Source organism: Pinus tabuliformis, chromosome 8, assembly GCF_031772625.1.
Source record: "Pinus tabuliformis cultivar Carrire ecotype Pingquan chromosome 8, CPIR1, whole genome shotgun sequence".
Lineage (NCBI taxonomy): Eukaryota > Viridiplantae > Streptophyta > Pinopsida > Pinales > Pinaceae > Pinus > Pinus tabuliformis.
The window spans coordinates 768,177,340-768,187,472 of NC_142294.1; the positions used below are offsets into that span (position 1 = coordinate 768,177,340).

Sequence of the window (10,133 nt, forward strand, 5' to 3'; positions counted from 1 at the left end):
CCTACTGCAACTCTCTAAGGTTCTTTATCTTCTTCTTCAACTCGATTTGCTTGTTTCAGATGAGTTACTATGGTGTTTTGGCTCAACCCTCAACCCTTCCTCCAAATTTTCTTCACAACAACTAGCAAGAACATGGGATAAACTTCCACGTTGGCCTTAGATCAGGCCTTCAAATCCTCAACCTTACTCTTCAGCCCCCGCTGCCCTTGCTCCCTTGACGGCCTTCTTAGAATAGTGGTATCTTGGCCTCCTTCAACAAAACTTGGCCTTCCTAAGACACTCTTAGTAAAAGAGAGATCACATCTCTCTCGCACATAATGCGTGAGACCTCATCTTAAGCCTCCTCTATTTATCATTTTCCTTGGGTCACTTAGGAAACCTCTAGATCTAGGGTTTTAGCCTCTGGACCCTTTAGAATAACTTATTATTTCTCTTTTAGTCCTAAACCCACTACTTTGGTTAGATCACCCAACAAACTTCTTTTTAGCGGGTTATCCTTCCTCGAAAATACCTTCCGAGCTACCCAAAATCTAACACTCCCTATTAGTGAGGAAGATATTTCCTTCATGCTTCAAACTCCATGACTTTCCTTGCATTGTCATGACCATCCTCACATGAGTCATGACTTTCCTTGCATAACCATATCCATGCTCGTATGTGTCACGACTTCTTTGTACTTGGCCAAGATTTGTCTTGCATGGTGAATGAATATTCTCGCATGCAACATGAATTTTCCAGTGTGATCCATGTCTGTGCTCAGGATCTACGACTTTCCTTGCACCGCCATGAATGTTCTCTCATGGTTTGTGGTCAACCTTGCATGGGCTGAAAACCTCTCTATCTCATTAGAACCTGAAGATTCAGACTTCCATAAGGCAATTAACAATCCTTCGCAGTCTCCCTCTCAAGCTAGACTCCCTCTGAGCCTACATAACCTCCACTAACTCACTCTACCTTTTGCGCACACTCTGACCCACGTGCTCTTCAAAGAAGCTCTGATGCCATGTTGAAATTTCCTTGAGCCCTAGATCTGGTCTGAGGTTAATCATGCACACAAACACACTAGGAACCCTCAACTTTCTAGCACTTTGCACACCAAATATCTTCAGCAGTGAAACCAAATTAAGTACACATATATTTGAGCCCAAAACTCGATTATTTTATTAATCCAACAATAAAAGAATCAAGGGGCTCTCATACCAAGGATCATGGCCCTCGATCACTAGTACAGCTAGAATACATAGTATACAAACTAGGGCCTAGGGGCAAACCTTCTCCTAAGAAGCCATGTTGATTTGGCTAGGTCATGCTAATTTAACCAGGGGAGATACATTTACCCATGGAGCCATGCTAATATGGCTAGGGGTAAAATGGCCCATGATACTCACATTGCCTACTCTAGGATGGAGTGATCTATATAAATAGACGTGCATGTGAGAAGACATTACATCAACATAGCAAGTTCATGAACTTTTCTTGTGTAGGGGAAATTTCAAGTAAGGAGAAATATGTTTTCAACTAAGAAGAATACCTCCCTCGTTAAGAGGGAGTGTCGATTTTTTGTGCAGCATTGGGAGGTATTCCTGCATGGCTAAAGGGTCTTCAAGTCAGCCCTAGATAAATTACGTAAATTTTTATTTTACTAAGACAAGTCAGCCCAAGAAAAAGTCAAGTCGGACAACTAGTGAAGGGACATGTCCCTTGGGTTGTCACACCCCTTTGACATGTATAAATAAGACATTGTGATGTCTCATTTGAAGAACAAGCAAGAGCAAGTCTTCTCTCTCTCTTCATCATTTCTATTTCTCCTCTTGAGACCGACGTGTAAGGACAAGTTTGACCAACGAGTTTTTTCTGTTTGACCAAAATTGACTTAGCTGTTTTTGGACCGAGTTGACCAGAATTGACCACACTTGATCTCAGAGATTAGACTAGATTTGACCGCATGGCATTATCTGAATTTGGCTGCAGATTGGCCACACGTGCTAAATGTTGACCATAGGATTTGACCGCAGTACTAAAGTTTGACCACGGGGCCAAAGTTCACTGCAATCTAGTTTTGGCCATGTGATTCCCTAGCTTTGACTTCTGTGTATTTTGGCTGGTTTGACCAACATTTACCAACAGATAATTTGACCAGGTTTGACTAGTATTTGAATTCGATTATTGGCACAAATGTCTAGACAAAATGTTGATTTGTAAACTTTGCTGAAGAATAATTTCTCCTAAGAAATGATGTCAGGCTTTCTCCCAAGTTTGGGTTTCCCGGGATAAAAATATTGTCTCTATTGTGCATGGTTGTCTTTCTATAAAATCTTTATTGTTTTTGCTGCATTTACTGTTGAGATTTCCTGAGTGTAAATATTCAATGATAGCAGTGGCATAAAATACACTGTGAAAAATCATTAGGAAATAATTATCTGGCAGAAAATTGTACTCTACTGCAAACCTTGTAGAATGTCAACAAAAGTTAAGAAAGTAAAACAATTCCCAATTATCTAGTTACTGTGAACACTTTCTAAAGTGAACATCAGCATATTAGAGAGGGATATTGACAAAACAAAACCTTCTTGCCTAAAGAAATCCATAAAATCAACTATATATGAACCGTTGGCCACAGATAATCTAAAAAGTGGTTTGAGTTCATATTAGGTTGTAATTCCATACCAAGTAAAAATTATGGGCTTCTAATTATTACAGGAAAAACTACGACCAATAAACCTTGAAATCCATCATATCAAGGCAAAATCAAAACTCTACTGTGAGGATTCAAAGTACTATGGGGAAGCATCATTTTTTCTTCCCATAAACTATTGATAGATATATCATAACCTATCTCCGGTAGAGTGTAAAAGTGGATGTATCTAAAGACTCGGGTGAAGATATATTGATTGAAATAGTCGGCAAGGTATAGAAGAAAAAACTTAATTATGAACAAGTAGCCTTGAAATATAGAAGATGCATGGAGTATGGTGGCTTCATGTCCAACACAAAGAATGGATGCTAAAATCTTCCGAGAATCTTTTAGGAAAAAAGATAGGAAAGTGGAATAGAAATCCCACCTCGTAGATGGGTGTTGAACACCTGGCATATGGGTTTTTAAGGCACATAAAAATGTTTCCAATTCAATATTCATATTAAAAGTATTGCTGATATGAAAACCCTGCAGGTATGTCGCAGTAAACACCACTTGAGGTGCAAAACCAAGTGCATTTATTTATAGAAATCAATGTGGTACAGCCTTGAAACATGTTTCCGACCATATGAATATGTCCCACTTGTGTGAAATATGCTTTGTAGTATGCAAGGAAGGAAACACATTTTCGAGCCATACAGCATCCATGAGATGCATTTCAAACACTAAATAACCTATCTTGAATTGATTTAACAACGTTTGGCAATAAAATATTGCCAATTAATGGTAATGTTAAATTCTTGAAGTAAAAGTTGGCACTTCCTTTATCTTTCCATTTTCTTTATCTTTCTTTTGAGATTTCCTTTATCTTTTCTTTTTATCCTTTAAGAATTTTTAACATTATCATTAATTATTTTTAGCATTTCTCTTTATCTTTTTACTTGAATTTTTAACATTACCATTGATTATTTTAAGATGTTTGCTAGTGGCTATGACCTCATCAGACTTCATATGAAGAACATAGAATTTCATATCCCATTCAAAAATCAGCAGCTGTCAGGATTTCAGGATTGGTAGGATTGCAACATTTTCATTGAATTCTATCATGTATGAAGGTATGGGATTTGCATTCAATCAAGAGAATCAAGCCCTTTATGTTCCCCAATGTTGGTGTTGTGGATTGTTGAATTCCTCTGTCATGGGTATCAGTCACTTATATCAAAATCATTGGTTAGGAAACTTAAGCTTTTCATACCATATTTTAAGGCTTTGATTAGGTAGTTTCATCAAAGCTGGGTAGAGTTCACTGATTTCCCTAGAGGATCGAGGTAAATGCAATGGCTAGACAAGAGGCAAAGTGTGATACTAATGATAAAAATCCCAAAATAAACGATGGTGGAACATTACTTATCATTTTTATGTTTGTCATTTGGATGGTCTTGCTCATCTATCCATAATTCTTTCTTTCAAGATTTCAATATAATGTGCTCTTTATATACATACACATATATACATACATGTATATAGCATTTCCTTGTTTCCAAATTTTTGGGAAGGCACATTTCCAGCATATTTTCATTTCAGAAACTCGTACTTATTTCACTGTATCATGCAACTCAGCCCTACACTCTCTTCACATAAACACCTTATTCTCCATGAAATAGATAAAAGCATAAGACTTAAATTTTGTTTTTCTGGTTCTGATTCAACAAACCCAGTACCACAAAAAAAATTACAGAAGAAAGTCATCAGAACTTAAGACACTCAAACAACTCCCAACGATATAGTAACTATAAGCATTCCCTACAGTCAAGACTCAACATAAAGCATATTACAGAAGGATACTTGAATACAAAAACTTCTGGCCTAAAAACAATCATAAAATTAATCAAATATGAACCACAGGCCACAAATATCAATTCAATATTTTAAAAACAGGAGTTCGAGGAGGTGATAACTCCATACCAGGGCAAAAAGATTGAGATTCTAGTTACCACAGGCGAAATTGTGACCAAACCCTGTATTCCACAATATCAAGGTGAAATTGGAGCTCCACTGTGAAGATTCAAAGATGGGTTTTTGAAGCACATAAAACCATTTCCAATTCAATACTGAATCAAATATAATTTAGATATTAAAGCCCTGCACTTTCTTCACATGAGCACATTATCCTCCATGATATAGATGAAATCACAGCATCTACATTTTGCTTTTCTAGTACTGATTCAAACATTCCAATTCCCACAAGAAAATTTGATAGAAAAAAGCAACTAGAAGTTAAGAAATTAAAACAATTCCCAATTATATGGTAACTATAAACACTTCCTAGAGTGAATGTGAAAGCATATTAGAGAGGGATACTTGAAATCCAATTCCTTCTTGCCTGGAGAAATTCATAAAATCAACTAAATATGAACCACTGGCAACAAATAATCTAAAAACAGTGGTTTGAGGTCATATTAGGCTATAACTCCATACCAAGTCAAAATTTTGGGCTTCTAGTTATTACAAGCAAACTGCTACCAACAGACCCCAAAATCTGTGATATCAAGGTGAAATTGGAGCTCTACTGTGAGGATTCCAAATTTCATTTTTTCTTCCCATAAACTAGCGGTAGATATATCACGATTCACAACCTCTGCCAAGTTGTGTGCAAAGGTGGATGTCTCTGTTAAATTTGGCAACTAGGGCCAAATTCCACTTTGGCCAGCTCAGTTGATAGAGATAATCGTTCCATTGAATTCCTCTTTTCGAGAGGACCAAATCGATATAAAGATCATCAAATTCGGCTAAGGAGAAGTATGATTTTGAATTTATGTTTCTCCCATGTAAAATTAGCAAGGTCGGCCTCACCTATATGTTGGCTCAATAAGCCCAATAGTCAAATCTCTTGACCACAACGAATTGTATATATTGGAGTGCCGTCTCCCTCATTTCATACATCGAAAGGACTTCATTTTTGTCTGAAATAGCCGAGATTTTGGAGGATAAAGGGCTAGTTGTTTTTGGGTTTCTCTCTTCTACATCAAGGTCGAGATGCTTCTGTCAAGTAAGCCGCAGGAGATAAAGGAAATTCTGGGCAGTTCTCACTATCTTTTGCTGACCAAAATCTGTCATGAAGATAGCCGTGGATTAGAGGATTGTTTGGAAGACAGTTTATGGCTGTCTTGTATGAGGTTGATCTTGTGCAGGAAGGCCGCAGCTCCTGAGGTTTGGTTCGGTTAAGACGCAGGCCTAAATGAGCTTGTTCTGAGGTCAAAAGACTGCTCAGATATGTCACTATCTTCAGGAGGGTTTTGAGGGCTTAATCTATCTCAGATCAGCCCTAGAAACCAGCGAAGGGGAGCTCCTAGTATGCCTGGATAAACCGCACTTGAAGGAGGTGTTTTGAATCAGTTAAGCAAGACAGCTGTGTATTGTAAGAAGCCTTAACCAGACCATGGGTATCTACAGATAACAAAGTGCTGGAAAGACAGCCTTCTGAGCCATCTTCTTGTCTAAGGTTGGATCTTATTGTTGTCAAGTCATTTTGACTTTAAGTTATTGTACTTTCTCTCTCTGCTGAACTTTCGAGATTAATAATAAGAAGATTTGATCAAGGATTTTCGCCATTTTGGGGTTTTTCCCTGGCTTGAGCCAATTTATTGTGTCCTCTTGTCTTGGCTTGTCTTCGTTATTTATTGTACATGTTCTTTTCTCGGTTACTGTCATCATGATAATGATTCACGTGATTGCTAATGATTTAATAATTGGGCTAATGGGAGAATTGAAACTTCTGTCTTCTGCAAAGAACATGTTGTCCTAAAAATTAGCAGTCTCTAAATACTTGGATGAAGATAGCTTGATTGAAATAGTTGGCAAGGTCTAGAAGAAAAAACTTATGCTTTGAGTATGGTGGCTTCATGTCCAACACAAAGAATGGATGCTGAAAAATCTTCCAAGGATCCCTTAGGAAAAAAATAGGAAAGTGGAATAGAAATCCCACCTGGTAGACAAGTGTTGAACACCAACACTTATAGGAGTGGATGGCTCCTCCATGAATGAGAAAATAGAAGTAGAAAAAGAATCCCTGGCAACAAAAATAAATCTGAACCGGAAGTTGCTAGCTTGAAGCAGATTATGCTAGCCCCCCACCTAATATTCCCTAGGAAAGAACACGAATGGGGGTGAATACAAGTCAAGAAGTGAAAGGGAAAAGGGCTTCACACCCAATGGAACAATCTTCCCATTTGGATCAGGGGGTTTGGATCCCATAGAATCCATCAGTAGTGAAACCAATAAAGGTAAACCATTGGAAAAATCCAAAAAGGAGATATTCAGAATATCAAAGATATGTGGTTTCAAAGGAATTGAGATCAGATAAGACATAAACAATCCTCACATTGGGATCAAAAAGTTTGGACCCTGTAGAGATGAGCAGCAATGCAACCAAGAAAGTAAAATCATTGGACAACTATTAAAAGGAGATTTTCAAAAAACAAATGACATTGAGTTTTCAAGGGAACTGAGACAAGGTATGGCATACTAAGATACTTGTTTTTCTTAGTTTTGACTAATTGTGTATTTCCCTTCAGGCATATAGCTGGGGCAATAAATATGTAACAAGTTCTTCTATTGCAGATGACATTTTATTAAGAAATTTAAAGCATTACTTGTACAACATATATTAATGGTTGAGGGAAGCATTCTCTCTCTCTTTCTGTATATATAAAAGAAGATTGGAGTATTTTACTGTATTTCAATTTTGATATGGAAACTATTTCAATGAGAAATAATGGGAAATTCATATGAAAATGCTACTCTCATTAAAATTGTTATCGTGCTTTTTTCTAATTTTATCACAGTTTCAGAGCAAAGGTTTGACAGAAGCCTTAGCAATATGTGTGAGAGCTGCTGCAAAAGAGTGCCCGCTTGTTTACAAGAGTAATGCCACGTTAGCATGCATTTTAATACAACAGATATTCCTGTATCAAAATTTTGCATAACACGTTCGCACTTATATGACTGTAGAATCTTTTGAATCAAGCAACGAAGGAATATTCATTGATAAAGAAAAAGCTGGCGGCGAAGACCATGTTTACCTCTAAGCAATGGCTATTCCAAAACCAATTGCCTGTAGTACAACATGGGCATTGCATTGAAAATGAAGATAGTCGAGATCGACGATTGTGCCAACTGCAACTTTATGCCACATCGGCGAGCTCCGCTACAACTGCGTATCCTTGATTTTCTTCAAAGCACCATCAATACTCACATTGGTCATGAAATCATATTTTAGTAGATGGGCATTGTGCTGTGAAAATATAACCTTGCAATACCTCAAGATTTATATGCCTGACTGTGCCTATAACCTAAAACTCATCCTGAATCTGTCTCATGATAGAAGTACTCGTCATTTCATGGGATTCCGCCGAAACAATCATTCCATTATCAAGTCTGGTCTTATAATCCCTTCCACTCGATCCGACCCTGGCAAGGTCTGCTTCATCTAGGCCACCCTCTTGCCCTAAATATGATAGCATCTTGGAATCGATCCTAGAATCAAATTGAATTGGACTCCTTTATCAGAAGCATCGTGTTGATATATATCACAGCAGCCATCATAACACATGCTACAACCCCAGCACCTGCAAAACCAGTAAGGCTGCCTAAGTCAATGGCCAGAACCAGGATTTTGGGCTTACTTTTTACGTTATATGCATTTGGAGGAAGGGTACGGGAACTGTGCTCATATTTATTTCTCCACAACAACATGTGGTACCCCAAATTTCTCCTAAACCCGCCATAATGATTCAGTGATGAACTACCCAAGTGGTTATTGCCCATTATTCTGGGCGGAAAGGAGCCCCGACCCTTAATCCAATAGATGCACGATACTCGCATCCATATATGCGTATAGATCATTGCCCTAGGGCATAAAGCTCTAATTCTGATCATTTCTATTTTATTTCCACATCTTGAAATGAACAGAAAGTAGTTTTCTGGCTTGTTAAAACGAGTAATGTCAATGGTACCCTCCCTCCCTCAAACTTTGTGTCGGCATGGGAATCAAACCCTGCGTAGTCTCTTCTTCGTATGCATGTGACATCCAAATTTATGGTTGAAAGCTAGGGTTTACTGCTTGACAATCAAGCCTCGATGCTGTGTCTTCCACTGTGCCAAGCACCGGTCAATTGTCTGTAACATGCATTCGTTGTTTGCCGCACTTGAAATATCAAACTCTGGTGCCATTGCCAAAAAGTTTCAAAGGCTTCCAGAAAATACCTATATCTACCAAAACTTTCTGTTTTATTTGTTTTTGTGCTTTCTTTCAAAAACGTAGCGTGCTTTTGTGCTTTTCTTTCGTACCGTTGAGCCTTCCAAACGTAGCATCGTTGGGAGCAATTTAATTACTCGATCGTTTCTCTTTTGCTATCAAATATGTTTTGGTTAAATATATTTCTCATTTGTGTGGACATGTTTTTATTCAGTAATGTTTTGTCATTTTGATGTGAAATAATTAAACATTTTATATGTTTACGTTAAAAGTGTTATTTTAGGGGAGGAATGTTTAAAGACTTTTGTGTTTGTCGACGTCATTCATGATTAATTATGTGTCTTTTAATCTAGCTAATCTTTCACTGTTAGTCGTCTGTCCGTTGTGGCAGGCCCTCATCTCCTATGACATGGCGTGGCTGGACGGTGTCCTAGTTTCAGCTTCCACGCATGGTTTCGAACATTCAAGCCTTCTTACATGTTTGTGTAACGGAGAATTGGGCAAGTTGGTTTAGCTCAGGATCCTCATAATGTCCATTAGCAGCTCCGTCACTGGGAAAATCTCTATATTGGGAGCCCTTTCCAATTGCATCAAATTAAAGGTATTGGATTTGTCTGACAACCACCTTACAGGTACCTTGCCTCCTGCCATTGGCCAACTTTCTCATACTTTAACATTACTTAATATAAAGAAAAATGCCATTAATGGCTCCATACCCCAAGAAATTGGCAATCTCTCTTCCGTGACAACATTATACATGGGTAGAAATTCCTTCATGGTTGTCATTCCTTATTCCATCACAAACCTCCTTGATCTACAAGTTCTCGATCTAAACGTTAATAGATTACATGGCAACGTTACCATGGAATTCCAACAAATGAACCAGAGCCTCACATATTTGTATCTCTCTGATAACAAGTTGTCTAGATCAGTTACTGAGATCAGTGGCACGCTCAATAATCTCAAAGCTTAGGCGTGAACATATTTTAGGGAAGAATACCCCCACAAATTGGGCAATGCAAGTATCTAGAGCTCTTTGATCTCTCGCGGAACAATCTCTCTAGTGACTTGCCTTCAAGGTTGCAAATCTTCAAAACCTACACCTTAGAACAAACTCACTCGTGCCACAATTGGCTTGAGCCCCACCAAACAATGTGCAATGTAGTCATGCAGAAGTGTGATGCATCTATAATTCCACCTATTTATACATGTATATAGATATATGCATCAATAAATATAATG

The 10,133-nt window shown here is 38.0% G+C and overlaps 1 long non-coding RNA gene across 1 annotated transcript in view; it reads right to left on the reverse strand.

Annotated features, from left to right (window-relative positions):
• Nucleotides 1–8,953, reverse strand: part of LOC149237847 (uncharacterized) — a 46,099-nt gene extending 37,146 nt beyond the window's left edge. The window contains exons 1-2 of the long non-coding RNA XR_016246353.1: nt 7,717–8,953; nt 4,601–4,653 (exon numbers count right to left, since the gene is read on the reverse strand). This is a non-coding gene — a long non-coding RNA (uncharacterized LOC149237847). The remainder of the gene's footprint in view (nt 1–4,600; nt 4,654–7,716) is intronic.
• Between the last annotated feature and the right edge of the window lie 1,180 nt (nt 8,954–10,133).